The sequence below is a fragment of the Anguilla anguilla genome, chromosome 16, assembly GCF_013347855.1.
Source record: "Anguilla anguilla isolate fAngAng1 chromosome 16, fAngAng1.pri, whole genome shotgun sequence".
NCBI classification, from domain to species: Eukaryota; Metazoa; Chordata; class Actinopteri; order Anguilliformes; family Anguillidae; genus Anguilla; species Anguilla anguilla.
Window position 1 is genome coordinate 32989630 of NC_049216.1, and position 18575 is coordinate 33008204.

Here is an 18575-nt window from a genome sequence, read left to right on the forward strand (position 1 = left end):
CCCCCCCCCCCCCCCCCCCCCCCCCCCCCCCCCCCCCCCCCCCCCCCCCCCCCCCCGGTTCATTTCCAATAGCCACATGTTTCTAAGTGAGCCGGGTCTCCTGGGGGGGGGGCCTTCAACCCCCCCGACCCCGACTCCGCCAGTTCGCAAGAAACAGAGAGGTCACCTGACGGGAGAACATCTTTAGACCCTTACCATGACAACCCATCGCCGAGCAGCCCACGCAGGTAGATAATCTTTTATGAAGGCTAGGTTTTCATTACAAACGCACAAACACGGCCACTCTTCTCTCTCTCTCCCCCCCCCCACACCATATTTTTTGGACCTAAAACCAAAAGCATGAGCTCAGAAAAGCACCCTAATAGAGAAAGACCTCTCCATAGTTCAGACAAAATATTTTTTTATGCTTACGAAAGAACAGGGAAATGAGCTGCTGTTGCCACCACATCCCAGACAGCAAGGCTCTGCTTCTCTGTCCAGAATTCCACAAGGTTTATTATTTATTATTCCATAAATAAATTAATTTAGTTTATTTAATGACATGCAAATTAGGAGTGCCAGTAGAAAAAAATGATATAATAGTATCAAACAGCCTCAGACTGTTATAATTTTATTTGATATAACAAGGAAATTATAATGACAATAATTACACATTTTAAATCATAATATCAATCGTGGGACAAGAGAACACCAAATCTTATTTTTGAAGAGAGTAATCAGGGGCGGAAAAGGATAAAAAATGAAACCACAGTGAGAGGTTAGAAAAAGAAAACCTTACTTCGTGTCGTGAATTGGTTTTGGCAAAGATACAAACTCCACAGAGGAGCGTGGACCGGCATAAACATTTGGACAAAATTACAAGTTTATTTGGAGAAGCAGCACGCGGGAGTCACCCGGCTGCACGCAGCTCCGAAATCCTAAACAAGCCCAGAGCATCGGCACGCGCGCGTGCTCTCTGCAAACCGCCGCGTTTTAATTACGGCGCGGAGCCGCGAGCCGGGTGGCTTTGATATGGAAATCGCCCCCGTCATCTTCATATTCACGGCCAGATCTTCATCGCGCGCCTGAAGACGATGGACACGACACTAATTCCTAGACCTGATTATAGCTAAATACAAAAATGACCGCTGCCAAAAACAAAACAAAAAAAAGAAAGAAAAAAATACATTCAACGGGGCAGGATGCTTATATTAAATTAGAATTCACGTTACAAGTAGCATGTATAGCCTAATAGAGGAATTGCACACTTACAAAGACCATTCTACTTGTGTTTGTTGGTCGACACCATGAAAGAAGTTAAATACTGCCAAAACACTAATATATTTATGATTGCTATATCATAATCAAACTTGTCCAGTCTTTGGGCAATAAAAAAGAATTAATACATTTTGAGTAAAACTTTTGTTGTTGTTGTTGTGCGTGTGCCTTTGCATGTGTGTGGCGGATGAGAGGTTTGCTCAACAAATCAAATTGCATTTAAAATATTTTGCTGCCCACAGCTGTAGTTACACAAAAAAATAAATATTGACCAACAAATCCTCATCGACATCCTTATCGCTCACAGTTGCTGCCAGCTACGCACAGAACATGCACACAAGCAACCAGCTATAACGCATTCAGTGGGCATAACTGCAATACGAAGCGCAAACTACGAGAGGATTGCACTTCTGATTTCGCTTCATTCAGCATAAAATACTGCGCAACTGGATGAGCACTCCGCCGTGAACATCAAAGTTAACAATAGCACGAGGGAAAACTCATAACACTCATAATTGATGCCAAAGGGAACACGCAGCAGTGTGAAAATCATGTTTTATATCAATTACACGTTATATACTGCAGTTATTAGATTCCACGCGCAGTCACTGGCGCAGGCCGTGTAATAATATTTTACTAATGACTCGCACAAGTAGCTCGCACGCCGTTCTGCGGCATTAATTGTACTTATCCCCTTTGGATTTGCTCTCTGCCTCTCTCAACGAGGGGGCTCAGGTGTGGATGTTTTTTTTTTTTTCTTTCAGCACTAAGAAAAGGTTACGCTCTCCATTTAAAAAAATATATATATTTTTAAAAGCCAAACACAAGAATCGCATGGTTTGAATGTGCGGTTCTTTAGATTAAAAAAAGGAGAATCTGGCTCCAAGGTTAAAAAAAAAAAAAAAAAAAACACGAAAGAAAGAAAACAATCTACCCCAGTTTTCAGATGGATTAAAAGACTCCCCCTCCCTCCCCCCCAAACTGTATGGATTTAATTCACTTTGGTGGCCAAGTAGGCGGGGAAACAAGACACAGGGTTGCAACCCTTGTTTCAGTTCCGGAGGCAGAAGCATTCGTAGCACGGGGGGGGCCAAGTGTCATTCAGGAAGACGGCCGAGAGATACAATAAACAGCTTTTCTGGGGTCAGAGATGTCTTTCAGAGATGTCCATTCACACGGACCGACGGGCGCCGCTCTGTATCGAAGTGCACAAATTAATTTTTATGCTTCGTGTGAAGGAGTACAAGAAATAGACTTGATTCAGCCCACACGAGCAGAAATTGTCTCAAAAGTTTGATATTACAGGTTAAATGTACAATTCGTGCTACGTATACGGACAATAATTGACATTCGTATTTTGCCCTTCTAAGCGACAATTACACATACTGTGCTGGCTGAATTCGTTGAAACTTCTTAAGCATCTTAATTGCTGAACCTATTGACAGTGAAAATAGAAAACACCGGTTAGAACGAGAACAGACCACCGTTAGGACTGAATCAACAACACGAGTGGGCCCGCGAGCACAACCACTCTTTCATAGTTTGAGTCTGCGCTGGCTGGTCACCTCAATGTTTTTAAGTTCAGTCATATGGTATTGGAAAAGTACATCGCCCCCCCACCCCACCCCCACCCCCAGAGGTCCCGAATATCAGGTTTCACTCGCTGGCGTAAAAACATTTAGAGGAATGGATTTAGGAACGGCTCCTAAGAATCGGCAGGTATGGCGAGCGCCACCGTGAGTAGAATCAGCGTTCACATTACAATATCATGCTCAGCGTGTTGATCAGGCCATACTGGAAAAGGAGATTGATGCCTATTTCCTAACCTGGAGACTGCACTGTGATTTATTGGCTGGCGAGAAAGACCGCCGACACTGCTTCTGAATGAGAGACTGCGCAAGTACCCCCCCCCCCCCAAAAAAAGCAAAGGCTGGCTGTATCACGGCATTGGGTGGCTAAAAAAGAGTGCCAGCACAGGAGACGTCCTGAGCCCGTTCCGCATCGGTTAAACGAGCAGGCCCAGCGCTGGAAACGTCTTCCAGCCCCGACCGCACTTCGAAGAAAAAGGACGGCAGCGTGAAGGAGAGGCAGTAACCCAAGGACACGTCGGCTCTCCTCTCGCCCGAGACGGAAAAGGTTTGACGCGGGCGCTAATGCGCGCGGACAATGCGCGCGAGAGAGCCTTCGCTCCGCTCCGGAGCCGTCCTCCGTTTTAAAAGGGGCCGGGTCACGGGTGAAGCGGGCCGCAGCGAGAGGGAGAGCGGCGACGACGGGCCGCGCGCGCGTTTGGGGGACGCGAGCCTTGATCCCCTCCTTTCTGCTGAGACCCCTGCGGAATGTTCAGGGCCTCGTTGGACTGGGGGGGAGGGGGTCGGGGGGGGGGACAGTCACAGAAGGATGGAAGGACAGAGAGAGAGAAAGAGAGAGAGTGTGTGGGTGTGAGAGAGAGGGAGAGAGTGTGTGTGTGTGTGTGTGAGAGAGAGAGAGAAGGAGAGAGTGTGTGTGTGTGTGAGAGAGAGAGGGAGAGAGTGTGTGTGTGAGTGAGGGAGCGAGAGAGAGAGTGTGTGTGAGAGAAAGAGAGTGTGAGTGACTGTGAAAAGAGAGTGAGTGTGTGTGAGAGAAAGAGAGTGAGTGAGAAAAAGTGTAAGTGTGTGAGTATGAGGGAGAAAGTGAGTGAGTGACTGTGAGAGAGTAAGTGTGTGTGAGTGAGTGAGAAAATGAGTGAGTGTGAGAGAGAGAAAGACAGTGTGAGTGACTGTGAAAGAGAGTGAGTGCGTGTGAGAGAAAGTGAGTGAGTGAGTGTGTGAGTGTGTGAGTGTGAGAGAGAGAGAACACCTACATTTCCCACCCTTCTACATCTCTACTGTCTGCAAACAGAGCTCTCAGGCCCTATAAGACTGACGGTCTTAGCTTTCAGGAATCCTCCAGAGTTGTAGACTCAGAATTTTTTTTTTTTTTTTTTGGACCACTTCAGTTTGGCAGCTGCTGTGTTAACACACAGACAAATGGCCTGTAGATATCCATATTCCGCCAAGATAACTTGTGGAAACAAAAACTGCTGTCTATTTAAAAAACAAATAAAAAAACAAAAGACAATCTGGTGATTTGTTAACCGGTTTCCTATGGGAATGTGAGAAAGTTTCACAGTAAAATAAATGAATAAATAAAAAATTAACATGCAGGTCTCATCCCCGAGCAACGAAACCCTTGAATTGTCTCAGTATTTCAACGCAAACTTGCCATTCTGGGGAACAAACCCTCCCTGGCATCAAAACTTCCGTTCTAGTCAGATATTGTCTCATATAAAAAACACACAGTCAGGGCATCCCCTATCCAGGCCTAGGAATCTCACACACCAGGAATCACACAGCGCTGGATCCCATGTGCAGTACCAACCAGCCGTAGCTGTTCAATGCTGTAATTGTCCTTAAGCACATTAAAGCACCTCGTCCACTACCCACAATATGTAACAGGCCACCACTTCAGGAGAAGACAGGCTACGCGACCTTACGACCTCATGACCTTACGACCTTATGACCCTTCCCGCGGTGTACAAATTACATAAGCGGAATATAAAAAGCAGGTTCTCTGTGTAAAATATCCACACGCGAGAAAAATAATAAAAACCTTTGCAGGAGGTACGACTGAGATTCCAGTTCACACTGCACCAGCGGCGACAAAACCTACAAAAAACTTTTGAGTTAAAAACTACAAAGCCGCTGAAATCAAAGGGTTAAATAATGTTTTTTTTTTTTTTGTGTAAACTCTGGAGAAAGTGGAGATTACCCCAGATCCCTACGAAAGAAAGCCTGCGATATAAACACATCCAAGGCACGTCGGTTTTGATCACTGTCAAAAATATTCTGCGGCAAATTAGCAAACGCTAATAAAGACAGATGTGCTAACGTGCTACCAGGCCTCTCGTCCTCCTCTCTGTCCTCCTTCCCTCCTGCCCTCCTCCCTCCATTCCTACAGGCCCTGCTGTTGTTTACCTCCGCTCATCTTGTTTTCCGTTAGGAATCTGACTTCCCTGTACTTCAGTAACCCTCAAACGAGCAGGCGGGGGGGGGGGGGGGGGGGGGGGGGGGGGGGGTTGCGAGCAGGACAGGTAGGAAACGCGGAAAGCCTCCTGCCGCCGTCTCGCCAGCTGACCGTTTATTTACAGCAACAACAAAAAACACACCCTTTCCACCTCATGTATTTTTCCAAATCATTTTTTTTTTTTTTAAAAAGCAAACCTGTCAGTAGAAAAGAAAAAACACAGCATTTCCCATGACATCAGTGACCCCCCACCCCCAGTGGGCCAGCAGTGCAGGAAGATTTTTGGGGGGGGTGCAATGAACCGGATAGCACAGAGAGAGAAACCCACAGACGGGCGCTGTTGTCAGGGACGGCTCGGGCCCTGACGACGACCCGACCACGCCCTGCGGCATCTCGCACCCCAGACGGAACCCACGGCGAACGCGCGTCTCAGAGATGATTTGGCGATCCTCAAAAGGGGGGGGGGGTTTAACTGGCTCAGAGAATCCCATGCCACATTACACCCCGCTCTGCTGCTTCACTAATGCAATATGTCCTTATTAATATTTATTTTGCGTCCTCCACAGGATCGCCTGTGTGTCTGAAATGGATTCATGCGTGTGCCAGTATCAGCATTTTAACTGTAAAAACGGAGCGATCACGGTCACAAATGCGTCTTCAAAATAATTCTGAGCATGACTTTTAGAACAGAACATTCAGGTGAAACAAAACACTAGTTATATGTGTGTGTGTGTGTGTGTATGCGCGCATGTGCACACACACACGCAAAATCATCCTAATTAATAATTTAATCTATGAAAACTCACACCACAAAAAAGGGACTGCATAAGCTGGATATGATGCCCATAATTAAAAATCTTTACTTTTGCAAGGAAATCAGTGACAAAATCCTACAGCAAGGTTTTAAAGCAGAACCTACAGCCACTCTGAGCTCTATCTACAGAGCCCGTTGCTTACATGCAAAGCAACAGCGCCAAACAGCTGAATTTCCCAGAAGGGACTGTTGATTATATTTTATTAAACCACAAACAATCAACAAACGGTCCTTCATATTTCAACATTAAAATTAAATTATGCGGAATTTGCTCTAATAGTATTACATACTGGTAAATACGGGGAAGCAAGGCCAAGCAATAAGCATTCATCTCCGATTCCTTCTTTCTGACCGACGTTTTGAGCCGTTTTCAAAAGCAAACTGCAAAGGAAAAACTGCCCTTCGTGAGCAGGAGAGGACCTGAGGACCAGAAGAGGACTGTCCATATTTCTCACATTTCTAACCATCATCATACGATGTACAAAACTATGGACAATGCACAAAATCTGATGCTGGAATTTCAATTTAAGCTGCACGAACTGCACAACCAGAGGAAAAAATCTGGCACTTAATGTGAAAAACAAACAAATACGTACTAGTGCATAACACGGGAGTACATAAATTAAAAGTACATATGAACTGAGCAAAGATGAAACAGAAAAGTGTTATAGATACTGTCAGCTAATTAGAACACAAGTAATTAAAACTGCTCATGCTCAGAGACTAGACGATATATACAGTCATTGATATGAATCCCATTTTTATCTGTGTGTGTGTGTGTGTGTGTGTGTGTGCGCGTGTGTGCACGCAACTGGAAATGTGATGACCAATTTCTCAGCTAGAATTTTTTTTATTAAAAAACAAAAAGGTAACAGAAACGGCTTTCTCTGCCACAGCGCTGCACAGTGCCATCCGCAGAACTAACTGAAAGAAAACCATCCAAAGTTCACTTAACACCCAAACTTAATATTGACCATGCCTCCCTCACTGATGCCAGGCAGGCACATGAGGTCCCAGGAGAGGGCATCGCCATTCAATTAGCTTAAAACTGCCATAAAGGCTCACCCAACCTCCCCTCCACCTCAACATGCCCAGCGCCACAATATCACAACATCCTGTTTAGATTCAACAATGGACCGCACATTAAAAACGAAAACACTGCTCTTTGGCCACTCGTTATCCTGATTTCAGGCCACAGAGTCGAAGGCGGCACAGCGCGTTGGGCACCTTGTGCTTCGCAACAACCTCACATCAGGCGAAGGAGGCTTTGTCATCTGGCATTCTGACCGTTATGGAATTTCACAGGCAAACATTCCGTCAGAAGAAAACATTTTCTTTTAAATCTAACTCAATTACATTTAAAATTATTTCTGGTATTTTCTTGCAGTTGGCATTTGTGTGTGTGTGTGTGTGTGTGTGCATAAACCAAGTTATAATTGTAAGCACATGGCTGTCAAATATGTTTATTGCAATAAAGTATAAACTTTTACAAATAAGTTTTTTTTAATAAAAGGTTATTTCTTCCAGCCTCAATCAAAATAAATATTGTGGATTTCAAAATGTCAACAAACTGATAAAATGGTGATGTTACACAAGGTGTTACATATTCCTAATAAAATTAATAATAATAATCATGCAATCAGTTAAGACAGTGGCTGTAATATTGGGGATTCAAACGTATCAAAGCTTTTGAAAATAATAGCTAGTCTTCTTTTTTGTTTTCAGTCTTTTGAACGTTTTAAATTACAAAATTAAAGTCGTGCGTTGGAAACTCGAAGTTTTACAATAAACAGATACATCCCTCATTGCTCTCGGATTACAATACGGGATCAATTTAAACACGTTAGCCACTTAAAACAAGGGCTCACGCGGCGAACCATGCGGTTTGGGTGTGCCAAACTTTTCTCCCAGATCTCAGAATTTACAGACACCATACGCGGCAGTGAGAGTCGATATCTTTTATATCCGGACACAGTTCGGAAATGCGCTTTCATCCAGCAAAACCGCAAGTTCCTTCACAGCCTACGCACGTGCCGATAAGACGCGAGGAAATCTGCGCAAGACCGTAACTATCAATACTCAAAACAAATTACCCAATACACACATTTTAATACCTGATAATCTACAAAAACTTGTAAAAAAATTTTAATGAACATGAGAGATAACGGTTTTTGCACGGTATTAGAGGTGAGTAATCTTTGTGAAATAAAGTTACATTTTTTCGGTTGCAAGAAAAATAAAACGAGGATCTTTCCGCGAGTCGTACATGGTTTGAGATTTCAACACAACATAAAAAGAACAACAAAAGGACGAGATGGTTATGTGATTAATGTGTTTATGTTATAAGTCATGTTTGTTTCTGGGTTTAAGAATGATTAACGTATACTTTCTCACATAAAAGTTCGCTTTGGTGAGATATGATATCTTAATTGATATAATCTTTCTGTTTACATTTGAAATCCACGGGTAAATGAATCAAATTAAACAAGAGAGCAAGAAAGAAACGGATAAAATTGTATTTAAATACGAGGAGGGTGCTCAGGCGGGTTAATGATTTATTCCCTATTCATAATGCGAGGTGAAACGATTGTCCGACGCCCATCAAAAGACCGCTTCAATCCACCGGTTCGACTGACTGAGTGAATGAACTCCCCTTCATTGAAATCCCAGACAGTGAACTACATCCCTGTATAGCAGGGGGGACAATGTGCTGAATTGGCAGTCTAATTATAAATGTGCCATTTGGACTTGCATTGGACTCCGGTGCCGTCTTACCTTATGAGGGAACTTCTACTGAGAGCTAACAGCAACTGTTCAAAACAAAATACCGTTAGGGGATCAAACTTCAACCCAACAGAGGGACAAGCCAGAGGATTGTTTTTCACACAGCCCCTCGCATTGGACAAGAATGCTGGCCTATTATAAGACGGACAGTTATTATTACGGAGTTGACACAATTTATTTTATTTATTTTTTTACTGAAGAGTTAAGCTGTGTTTAATTAAGGTTTCACAATCGCCTATTGGTTACCAACAATGAGCCTATTGTACTTGTTTTGGAGGGTTAGTTAAATACACAATTGGAGGAATACGTCGTTTGAAATTGATATGAAGACATAGCCTATATACCGATAACTTTTTTTTTAATCCAAGGAATACATTTATAAAAGATTCTTAAATTGTTCAGCTATTTGTATTGCAAACAGTTCGTCTTTATCAGGACTACAATTAAATAGACAAAATCTATTTAATTTCAGTCTTCGACAGCGTACAATGTTTCTTATTAAAACGATATCGCTGCGCATGCAGCGTTCAAGTCTAGGCTTTTTCTGGAAAGCCTGCGTGAAGTTTAGGGAAACACCCCGAAAATGATGGGCTATCTCCGTATTCCAGGCGAAGGTCTTTCGAACGGTGTTCATTTTGTCCACTCAATATTCTGACACATAAAAATACTCTTTTCAGCATTTCAAGAATCAACAGAAGGTATGCCCCAACTGCACCAAATTATGAACAAAATAAAACGACTAACAATCCCAAGGAAGCGCTCCAGGCGAGTGTAAAACAACACACTCCATAATAGGTAGCCCACTGCAAATTGTCCCAAATCACAAGCCACGTCCAAAACAAAATAGTCCCATATTTCTCAAGCTAAAATATTTGTGGATAGTGCCCGATATAATCCCAAAGCCCAAATACGAAGTAAACTAATGTATAAAATAAGTATGACACATAATTTAACAGAATGTTCTAAATTCAACGTTATGTGTACCACTGCTTTCAACAATACTTTAAGATAAATGAAATAAAACTAAATAAGACAGAAAAACACGGGCCATTAAATCGTTTAACCGGAGTACAAGACTTACTTCGTCAAGTTTCCCCTGTCCGGGAGCGCGTGCACAGTTTTTGTCAACGGTGAAGGAAATCTTGTTTTGTCCAGGTTGTGTATTGTCCCTCTCAGCGGATCAAGTTTGGGATGAGGGGTTTATTTAAATTTATGGCATATCCATTCTTTAAAGGTCAGTTTGCGCGACCTCCAGGGAAAGTTCTGTCCAAGAAGAATCCAGGCTATTACGACTGGGCTAAAAAAAAAATCACATTTTTCGTTTGATAATGAGAATATTATTTTTCATATAGGCTACATGTAGGCCTATATAATCAATGAATTTAATTCAAAATACCAATCTCGTGCATTGAAAACGTCCCCAACTCGAGATAAAATGCTCAAAACACACAAAACTTCAAAATAAACTTTTAAAAGCCTCAAATCATTTTACACGTGAACTTAAATACCTAGCGTTACCACGTCATTGTCAATGAATAGTACCGCTCTGTGGACAAATGTGAAACTGCGTCCCAGTCCGGTATCTGCAAGCCCCGCATGACTGTCTGCGCAAGGCGATATCCAACCAACTTCCACAAGATTTCTTAACGTTGTTCGTGACATTATGTATACGATAAGGTTTAGATCACAGCGCAATGTTGTCGAGTTTGATTTTCGTCGCAGACCTGCTTTGTGTAAGATCACGGTTTTCAAGATTAAAGAAAATACACAAAGAGAGCACAAGCCGCATTTCACAATAACATGAAACCCACGACAAAAGCACATGGGTAAAACTTCGTGCAAGGAAACAAAAGTTGCATTATTCAATTGATGGAAATTATTAATCAGGATAAACAAAACTTTGAGATAAGCAGGCTACAAACCCTCAAATGCAACACTTTATCGTTAGGATCGCAAAGAAAAACAAAATAAATTACATTAAGAAATTTAATACCGCAATAAAAATAGAGACCATAAATATCGTCCCGTTTTTTAAATGACAACTAATGTAGCAAGAAAAACATCAACAGGATAAACCTGTTCACTGACAGTAAGGACTGTCAACACTGTCACGAAGCAAAAAAAACAAGCAAAAAATCGAACGAAAATACAACGCGAAAACATGAAACAACAGGTTCAAATGAGTCACTGTTACCTTAATGTTGTCCGTTTGGAAAAGACAAACGGCGGTCCACACGGTATCCCGTTCCGGTGTTTGTAATAAATTTAAAAAAAACACTACAGCTATAATGAGGAGGGAGAAGAAACTAACGACTTCTGGTGTTTCGACGGGCCATGGGGAGGGAATCCCGTTCTTTCGGAGAAGTTCAACTGTCAGAACTGCGAGGAGCTTTTTGTGTTATGATCTGTGTTGTTATTTCTCTTCTTCCTCCTTTAAGAATCAAATTGAGGCGACGGTAAGTGCTGTCAATCTTGGCAATCAATGTGAGCGGCCATGTCGCAAGTATTCAAAGCATTTCCCGTCGTGCAACATCAGAAAGTGAGTGGTCAGGGCATTGATCTGAGCGAAGCACGGAGCCTGGGCTCCCCCTCCCAGACAAGACAGGAAAGAAAGAGCGAGGGAGAGGGCTCGGAAGAGTGTCGACTGTGCGAGAGACTGTGAATAAGTCAAAGGGAGATAGACAAAAGACGGGAGGGCGATCGCTGGAAGAAAGACATCGAGCGAAAAATACACGATCAAAGTGCAAACAGAAAATTACAACATTGTCAAACGAGGGGGCTTAAAAAGCTGCTTCCGGATGGAGCGTGCTTTTTTTCCTGACAAGCGTAGCGTTCATAAAGGCTACACAAATGGGCTACATGGCGCTTTATTAAACGTTTAGCTGCTAAAGTTAACAAGGAGGATTGAGGAAACATGCGGTGGCCAGATCTTTCTTCAGTTTTCAGGGCTACCGTGAGACTGTCAATTATGGCCTATAACAAAATAAATAAAATAATAAACTGCTAAAATCAGTACCCTACACAACAATGAAAATCTCAAACGTGTAGAAAATTGAATGAATGACATGCAGGGGGGGAAACCCAATTCTTCCCTACGACCAGAATGTAGGCTATTGGGCACGACACAAGAGAATTAGCACATATCGCTCCGTTTTAAATAGCCTAAATGCTTGTGGAAAGAGATTAAACAGAGACAGAGATTAAAGGAAGAGTGTGAGGTGCTCCTATTTGCACTGACCGCCTGCCCGTTATAGAAAGGATTAACAGCAATGCTATAAAAAGCTCAATTCTCGTCCTCGCGTGAGCCTTGGCAACGGTTGCTTATAGGAACTCGACAGTGCAACTTCGCACAGGGGCACAAGTCAACCAACTCCAAATAAAATGTGAAGCGGCGTAAAGTCTTCTAAAATTGCAGGAAATCGATGTATCCCTGCAATATTCAATTTTACAATTAATTGCTCTGGTCAACTTGAGGAGCTTTGGACCTAAGGATCACTGATTCAACTATTTTTTCTGGAATGTACAGCCCATGTTGTAGGCTAGACGAAAAACATAACGCCACCATTTTTTAACTTTTAAACGTGTATTTTGTTATTAAAGGTGCGTAAAGATAGTAAGTGCTCTTGAAATCTCATGATCTTTTTATAATTTTGTTTTTAATTTTTGTTTTTTTATGCCAGTTACGCGATGTTTTTGATAGTTTTTTTTTTTTTTTTTTTTTTTTTTAATACGGCGTATTATTTTACATACTCGGTTGCTTTCTGGTTTAAAGGTTACATTTCTTATAGCTTACATTTTTTTCAGGGTCAAATACAGTTTCCTTTGTCGCATTGGCACGTACTGGAGGTACACGTGTGGACATCTTGAGGCAATTAGCCTACGTTTTCATTGACCGGCTTGAAGCACAATCAAGTATTGTTTAGGCTAATGAAACTGAATAGCATTAGTTAAGCACAAATGTAACATCAATTGTCGTCATACACTGCTGAAATTAACAGTGTGTGACCACACGCGTACCTATGGCGCAAACACGCCACCGTCGACATAAGTGCTATAAGCACAGGCTATGTAAAAAAATTAACCTGACTGTAAATTATGGGGTTCAAAGGCTATTCGCGTTTGAAGAAAAGTGTGTATTTGAGTTTAAAAGTGGGAAATTTCTAAATCTAAATGTATCAATGAACATGCGATTTTAGATTAGACTACCTTAACTATAGGTCTAGGTTCTATTTCAACTTTGGGGAGACGCACTGTTGGACCACCTCGTCTCGCGTAGTCAAATGTCAGGTCTCACAAACATACGAGCAAGTCTATCAATTAAGTTGTATAAAAATATTGGGGGTGGCGTGCCTCCCTACGCGCATCACTTTAACAATGCATTTAAAATGCCAACACGATCTCGGATACAGTTTTTATTTTATTCTGCTTGTCCATCATTAATTTTGGGGCTAACTTTTCCATGCCCACACGTGTCTGCCGCTTGTCACATTCTGCGCAACGTCAAATCCCTGAGAGAGAACGTCTCGTGCAGTATACCAAAAAAGGATAGGCGTTAAATTATTGACCAACTCAAATAAGTTAAAGTAATTTAAAAAGAAAACGATTCACACAATTAAGGGAAATGTATGCCTAAGTTAAATGATAAACGATGTCGATAATAGTTTCCGTGCTTTTTCCATATGCACACGGTTACATTCCATCACTCTAAGAACCGTCAGAGTCCTACAGGTAGTGTATTCAAAGGTTGACGTTCAGACCTAAGCATTAAATTTGATTTCAGTATTCCCATAAACTGGAAAAAAAAGCACAAGACAACGGTGACTTGTATTCGATGCACAAACTGTTTTTGTATAGTGTATAAAGTCTCTCCTCACTCAGTTTAAATGAAACATTACGCCAAACATCTCCAAGAGTCTGCTGGTCCTTTAAACTACAGCCCAGTAAAAAACGCTTAATGACATCTTGCAGGTATGACAATACTACATGAATGGTATAAAAAAAGAAGGAAAAGCAAGAAATTCAAAATAAATTAGTGAAAAAAATTCCCATTCTTTGAATAAATAAGGGTACCTCAAAAAGGTTTTATAATCCGCACCATAAACACGCGTGATAAAGTACCTTCCCTTCTACCTGTATGGTAGGCTACATCCAATGCAAGCGTTAGAGAAAACAATTGCTTAATTGAATCTCTGCTGATAACAAAATTTTGTACTTACAATTGCTGGGCAGAGCGGCAGGAGGAAATGTTCTTAGTTAACTGAGGAGTCAAACAAGGCTAGAGAGGAGAGGAGAGAGAGAGGGAGGGGAGGGAGAGGGAGAGAGAGAGTAAGAGAGAGAGAGAGAGAGAGAGAGATCCCTTCACCACATGTCATCACATCTGGCTGGATCTTATGTCTTTGATTTTCACATCATTCTCTTTGTTTCTGAGAAAATCATAACCACACGTCACAACTTTATCACCCGGTTATGTGTCCCAACAAGGATCGTTTACATCTAAGAATTGTATTAGAATTTAAAAATACTCAAAAAAAAAAAAAAAAAAAAAAGTTGTTTCGAGTTGTCGGTAAAAAGGGAGCATTCTGAAGCTCTCAAATAATAATGAAACGGACCAATGTAACCTAACTGTCCTTGAGGAAAATGGGAGTATCAAAAGTTTCTGTGGGGGATAAGATGCTATTCTTCTTAATAGAACAGAATCGCGACTAAAAGGAAAAAAACATCAACCTTTTATGGATGCGGTATCGCGTTTCTTGCAAGATCTCAAGTTGCCGAGGGATTAGGCTGCCTGTGCATCTTCAGCACAACTTAATTATCCATTTACAACTAAAACACCTACATTCGCATGAAGAGAACTTCTTTCTTTTCCCCTTCTCCCAAAAGTACTACTCTAAAATAAAGGCGCCACTGTGAATTTTCATGTAGCGCTCGCTTCTCCACAAGAGCGCACGTTTAGCGCGCGCATAGTCCATAATACGGCGCGTTCAGACACGAGCAATTGCTTGGTCGCGATTTGAACATTTAAACAGACGAATTAATTTGACGAAATTTTGCTCTCTGTTCCTCCCAGGTAAGCGGAATTGAATGTGTTTTGATTCGTTCATTTATTCTTATTTTTTGACACAAATTATCCAGATTTAAATTTTGGCGTAACTATTTTCTGTGGTTCTGTATTCAATAATATTGGTGGTTTACAGATGCATATTATATTCAGATTGAAAATATAATTAGCAGGATTGTCTACACGTCTTAATATTATTTAAATTCTAAAAATGATGTTCTCAGATTAAATTATAATAAATATTGCCCGCCTGGAATGTTTGGTCTACATTAACACAGGTATAGGCTAACGCAGCCTATAAAATGAACAAGCATTAAATGTGTCTTTAATAATGTGCTCCTGAAGTCAGAAACATTAGGTGCACATGTCAATATCCAAGTCTATATCTGACATGCAGATCCGGGGTGATAAAACAGGGAAATAGCTTTGAACTCCCGAACGTGTGCAGGTATGTGGTACAGTCAACGCGTTTGTCTAGATCTCAGCACGTGCCTCACGCGCCACCCTTCGGCGAACCTGGGAATTCCCGCTCCAGGTTCCGCGTGGATTTGGTCTGGGCGACAGTAGCCTATTGTGCGCAATTACATACAGCGAAACAAACGGGACGTTAATTACGGGGGGAAAACATATTAATTTAAAAAGCACCAATTGCTGTATTCGCAGTTTAATTCCTAACTGTACATTTGTATATTTCATATAACAATAAAGTTAATGACCGTCAGTAGGACAAATGTTACCGTGTCAAGGTGCGGCTAATTGAATAAACAAACAAAATAATTTGAATCAGCTATTTAAATGTGTTTAAGGGTGTATATTTAAAAGAGGAAACCGGTTTTATTCAAGAACATATTCATGGTACACGCGCCAGTCGCTGAACGCATGACACGTAGTCTATGAGTGATAAATACTAATATATGCTGTGTTATTAAATTCATTAGCAGTTAAATTGAATAACATCTGATCTGTATTATAAGAAGGGAATTTAATTAAGATCATGGATCTTTAATTTCATGTCATCAAATGTGTATACGCATAACTGAAATAGTTATTTTTTTGTGAGGAAACAATTTCATTAGCCACCATTAAAAAAAGGGAACAAAACTTTAAAATTGACTGTTGTTCAATACGTTTTTCTGGAAAGAGATATGTCTATTGCTATTGTCTGTAGGTTATATACATGTAAGCTATATTCAGGAGGCAGGGTGACATTTCCCCCCTAAAATTTGCCTCCAAAAATTAGAGGATGTTAATAAATTGAACTGCAACAATGCCGTCAAAAATGTTGTCCTCCGCACATTGTTTAGCGAGTTTCCGATTAAGGGTTTTAAATGAAGTTCTCTCAAGGTTCTCTCATTTTGAGCAGTTTTTACTGGGAAAGTTCGATGTTCATTATTTAAGACGTTACCCAAAGGATGCCATTCAAGGGTTCGAGTTTCTCCCAATCGCTGAGAACCGTGTTCTGAGGTTTTGTGTCTATTTCTAAACTGGGAACAGCCCATTACATCTTCTTGATATCCATTTATTCGTAGGCTCTGTCACGCGATGTAGGCTACGACATTCACTTCTGACATTTAGCTTGGTGAGTGGTGAGAGGACGAACCTAAAGCATTAAGGGGGGACAAGGCTTGTTCGTGGGAACATCATTTGTTGGTTAAAATATATCGCACCAAGTAAAACAAAGTTACTTTACAAATACATCTTTGAAAATATTTGTTTCACTTCACTATTTCGGCTGTCAACGTCGCATAATATGTGAAAAATTAGAATAGTTTAAAAATACATTTTCTTCCGCCTTCAGTCTCTCTCTGCATCTCACACACACATGCCACACATACTTTTGATGATTCCCATCGACCCTCCCTTTAATCGCAGTAGAATTTCGCACTCCCAGAATTATGACACTGACCCACTTCCTTCCCCGATTTTAAACGACATTTCATTTTGTTTTCCTATAGTTGTTGTCCGGTGTGAATGATTTCAAATTGAATATAACCTATGAATAACCGCCTTCACATACAGATAAATGCAAAAGTATTGGGACAGCTGTGTCAAAAAGGTTGTTTTTCCTCTGTACTAATCAAATTACTATTTCAAATCAAGCAATTACAATGATGCAAAATTCAAAATGTCTGCATTTATTTCATGTTTTTTTTGTTGGTTTGTTTGTTCTTTTAAATAGACATCAATCCATATTACAACAGTGGCATTCAATGAGTCACTCAGCATAAGTATTGGGACAAAGTAAGTTCTGACAAATTTAATGACATTGCTTACCCCCCCTCACATTTGATGGCTGCATTGAGTCTGTGAATCACAGCCATCACCAGGTTCATGATGTGATCCCATGAGAAGCTCTGCCAAGCCTTTGCTGCTGCCTCTTTCTGTTCCTGTGTGCTTGCTGGGGTTTCACTTCCTTTTCCTTTCGAGCTGATCGAAAAGCTGTTCACTGATTGGGCCACGTCAGACATGTCCACCTTTTCTTTCTGACAAGCTCCTCGGTTGAGTTTACCCTACGTTTTGGGTCATTGTCTTGCTGCGTGATAAAATTCTGACCCATGAGTTTGGTGGCATTTCTCTGAATATTGGCAGACAATGTTTCCGCAGACTTCAGCTGTCATTCTGTTGCTGCCATCACTGGTTACATCATCAATAAAGACCTGGTAAAAACTGGGTCCAGATGCAGCCATACAGGCCCAAACCACCACACTGCATCGATGTTGCCTGACAGATGAAGCAGTATGCCGAGGGTCCAGAGCAGTCTCTCTCTTTCTCTGCACTTTCACCGTTCCCTCTGGTAATGGTTTGTATTCTTTGTCTCAGCTGTCCATAGGCCTTGTTTCCAAAAGTCGTCAGGCTCATCTTTGTATTCATTTATTTAGTTGTTTATTTATTCTTTTGCAAATTCCAATCTCGCCTTTCGGTTCTTGGTGCTGATGAGAAGTCTATATCTGGAAGTCCTGTGTGCACAGTGTCCTGTGATTCCTTCACAGCCGATGTACAGTATGGAGATCATCAGCAACTACTCCAGCTGACAATTTAGGACTCTTTTTTCACAGCTCTTATTATCAATCCTGTCATCACCTTCTCAAGTCTTCCACTGACGGCCTGATCGCTGGTGATTCCTAAGTCCTCCAGTATTTTTGTTTCTTCTTCAAGGCATCCCATACTTGATGTTTGGAATGCAAAAACATTTTGCAATAGCTCGATTTTTTTTTCTTTCACCCTCACAATGGCTTTCTTGGTGTTCATACTCAGTTATTGGGCCCTCGTCTGCAGTTTTAGCTTTTAGCTCATAAAGTGGAATCTACAAACACTTCCAAAGGATATAACCCATGTTCAGAGACTCACAGCTTTCCGTTTATAAATAATTAAAGTAATACGGAAAACTTGTGAAATTTGAACCAGATGACCGTCATTTGTCTCAATACTTACACAGACTTGACGTAGGGGGACTTGACTCACTGAATTACATTGTCCTAATATAGTTCAATGTCTGTTTAAAAAACACATGAAATACATGCAGACATTGTGAATTTTGCATCATAGTAATCATTTGATTTGAACTACTAATTTGATTATTACAGAGGAAAAATAACAAATTTGACACTACATTTAACGGTA

The 18575-nt window shown here is 41.2% G+C and overlaps 1 protein-coding gene across 5 annotated transcripts in view; it reads right to left on the reverse strand.

Annotated features, from left to right (window-relative positions):
* The window catches only part of LOC118215651 (transcription factor SOX-6-like), a 192447-nt gene extending 178291 nt beyond the window's left edge, over window positions 1-14156 (reverse strand). For 2 of the 5 annotated variants that reach the window (XM_035396569.1, XM_035396565.1), the window contains exon 1: window positions 11091-11537. The gene's annotated coding sequence lies outside the window, so the exon portion shown is untranslated. Of the gene's footprint in view, window positions 1-9977; window positions 10456-11090; window positions 11538-14112 lie in introns of those variants that run through there. The other 3 variants (XM_035396567.1, XM_035396568.1, XM_035396566.1) reach the window with 3 other exon arrangements.
* Window positions 14157-18575: the final 4419 nt, after the last annotated feature.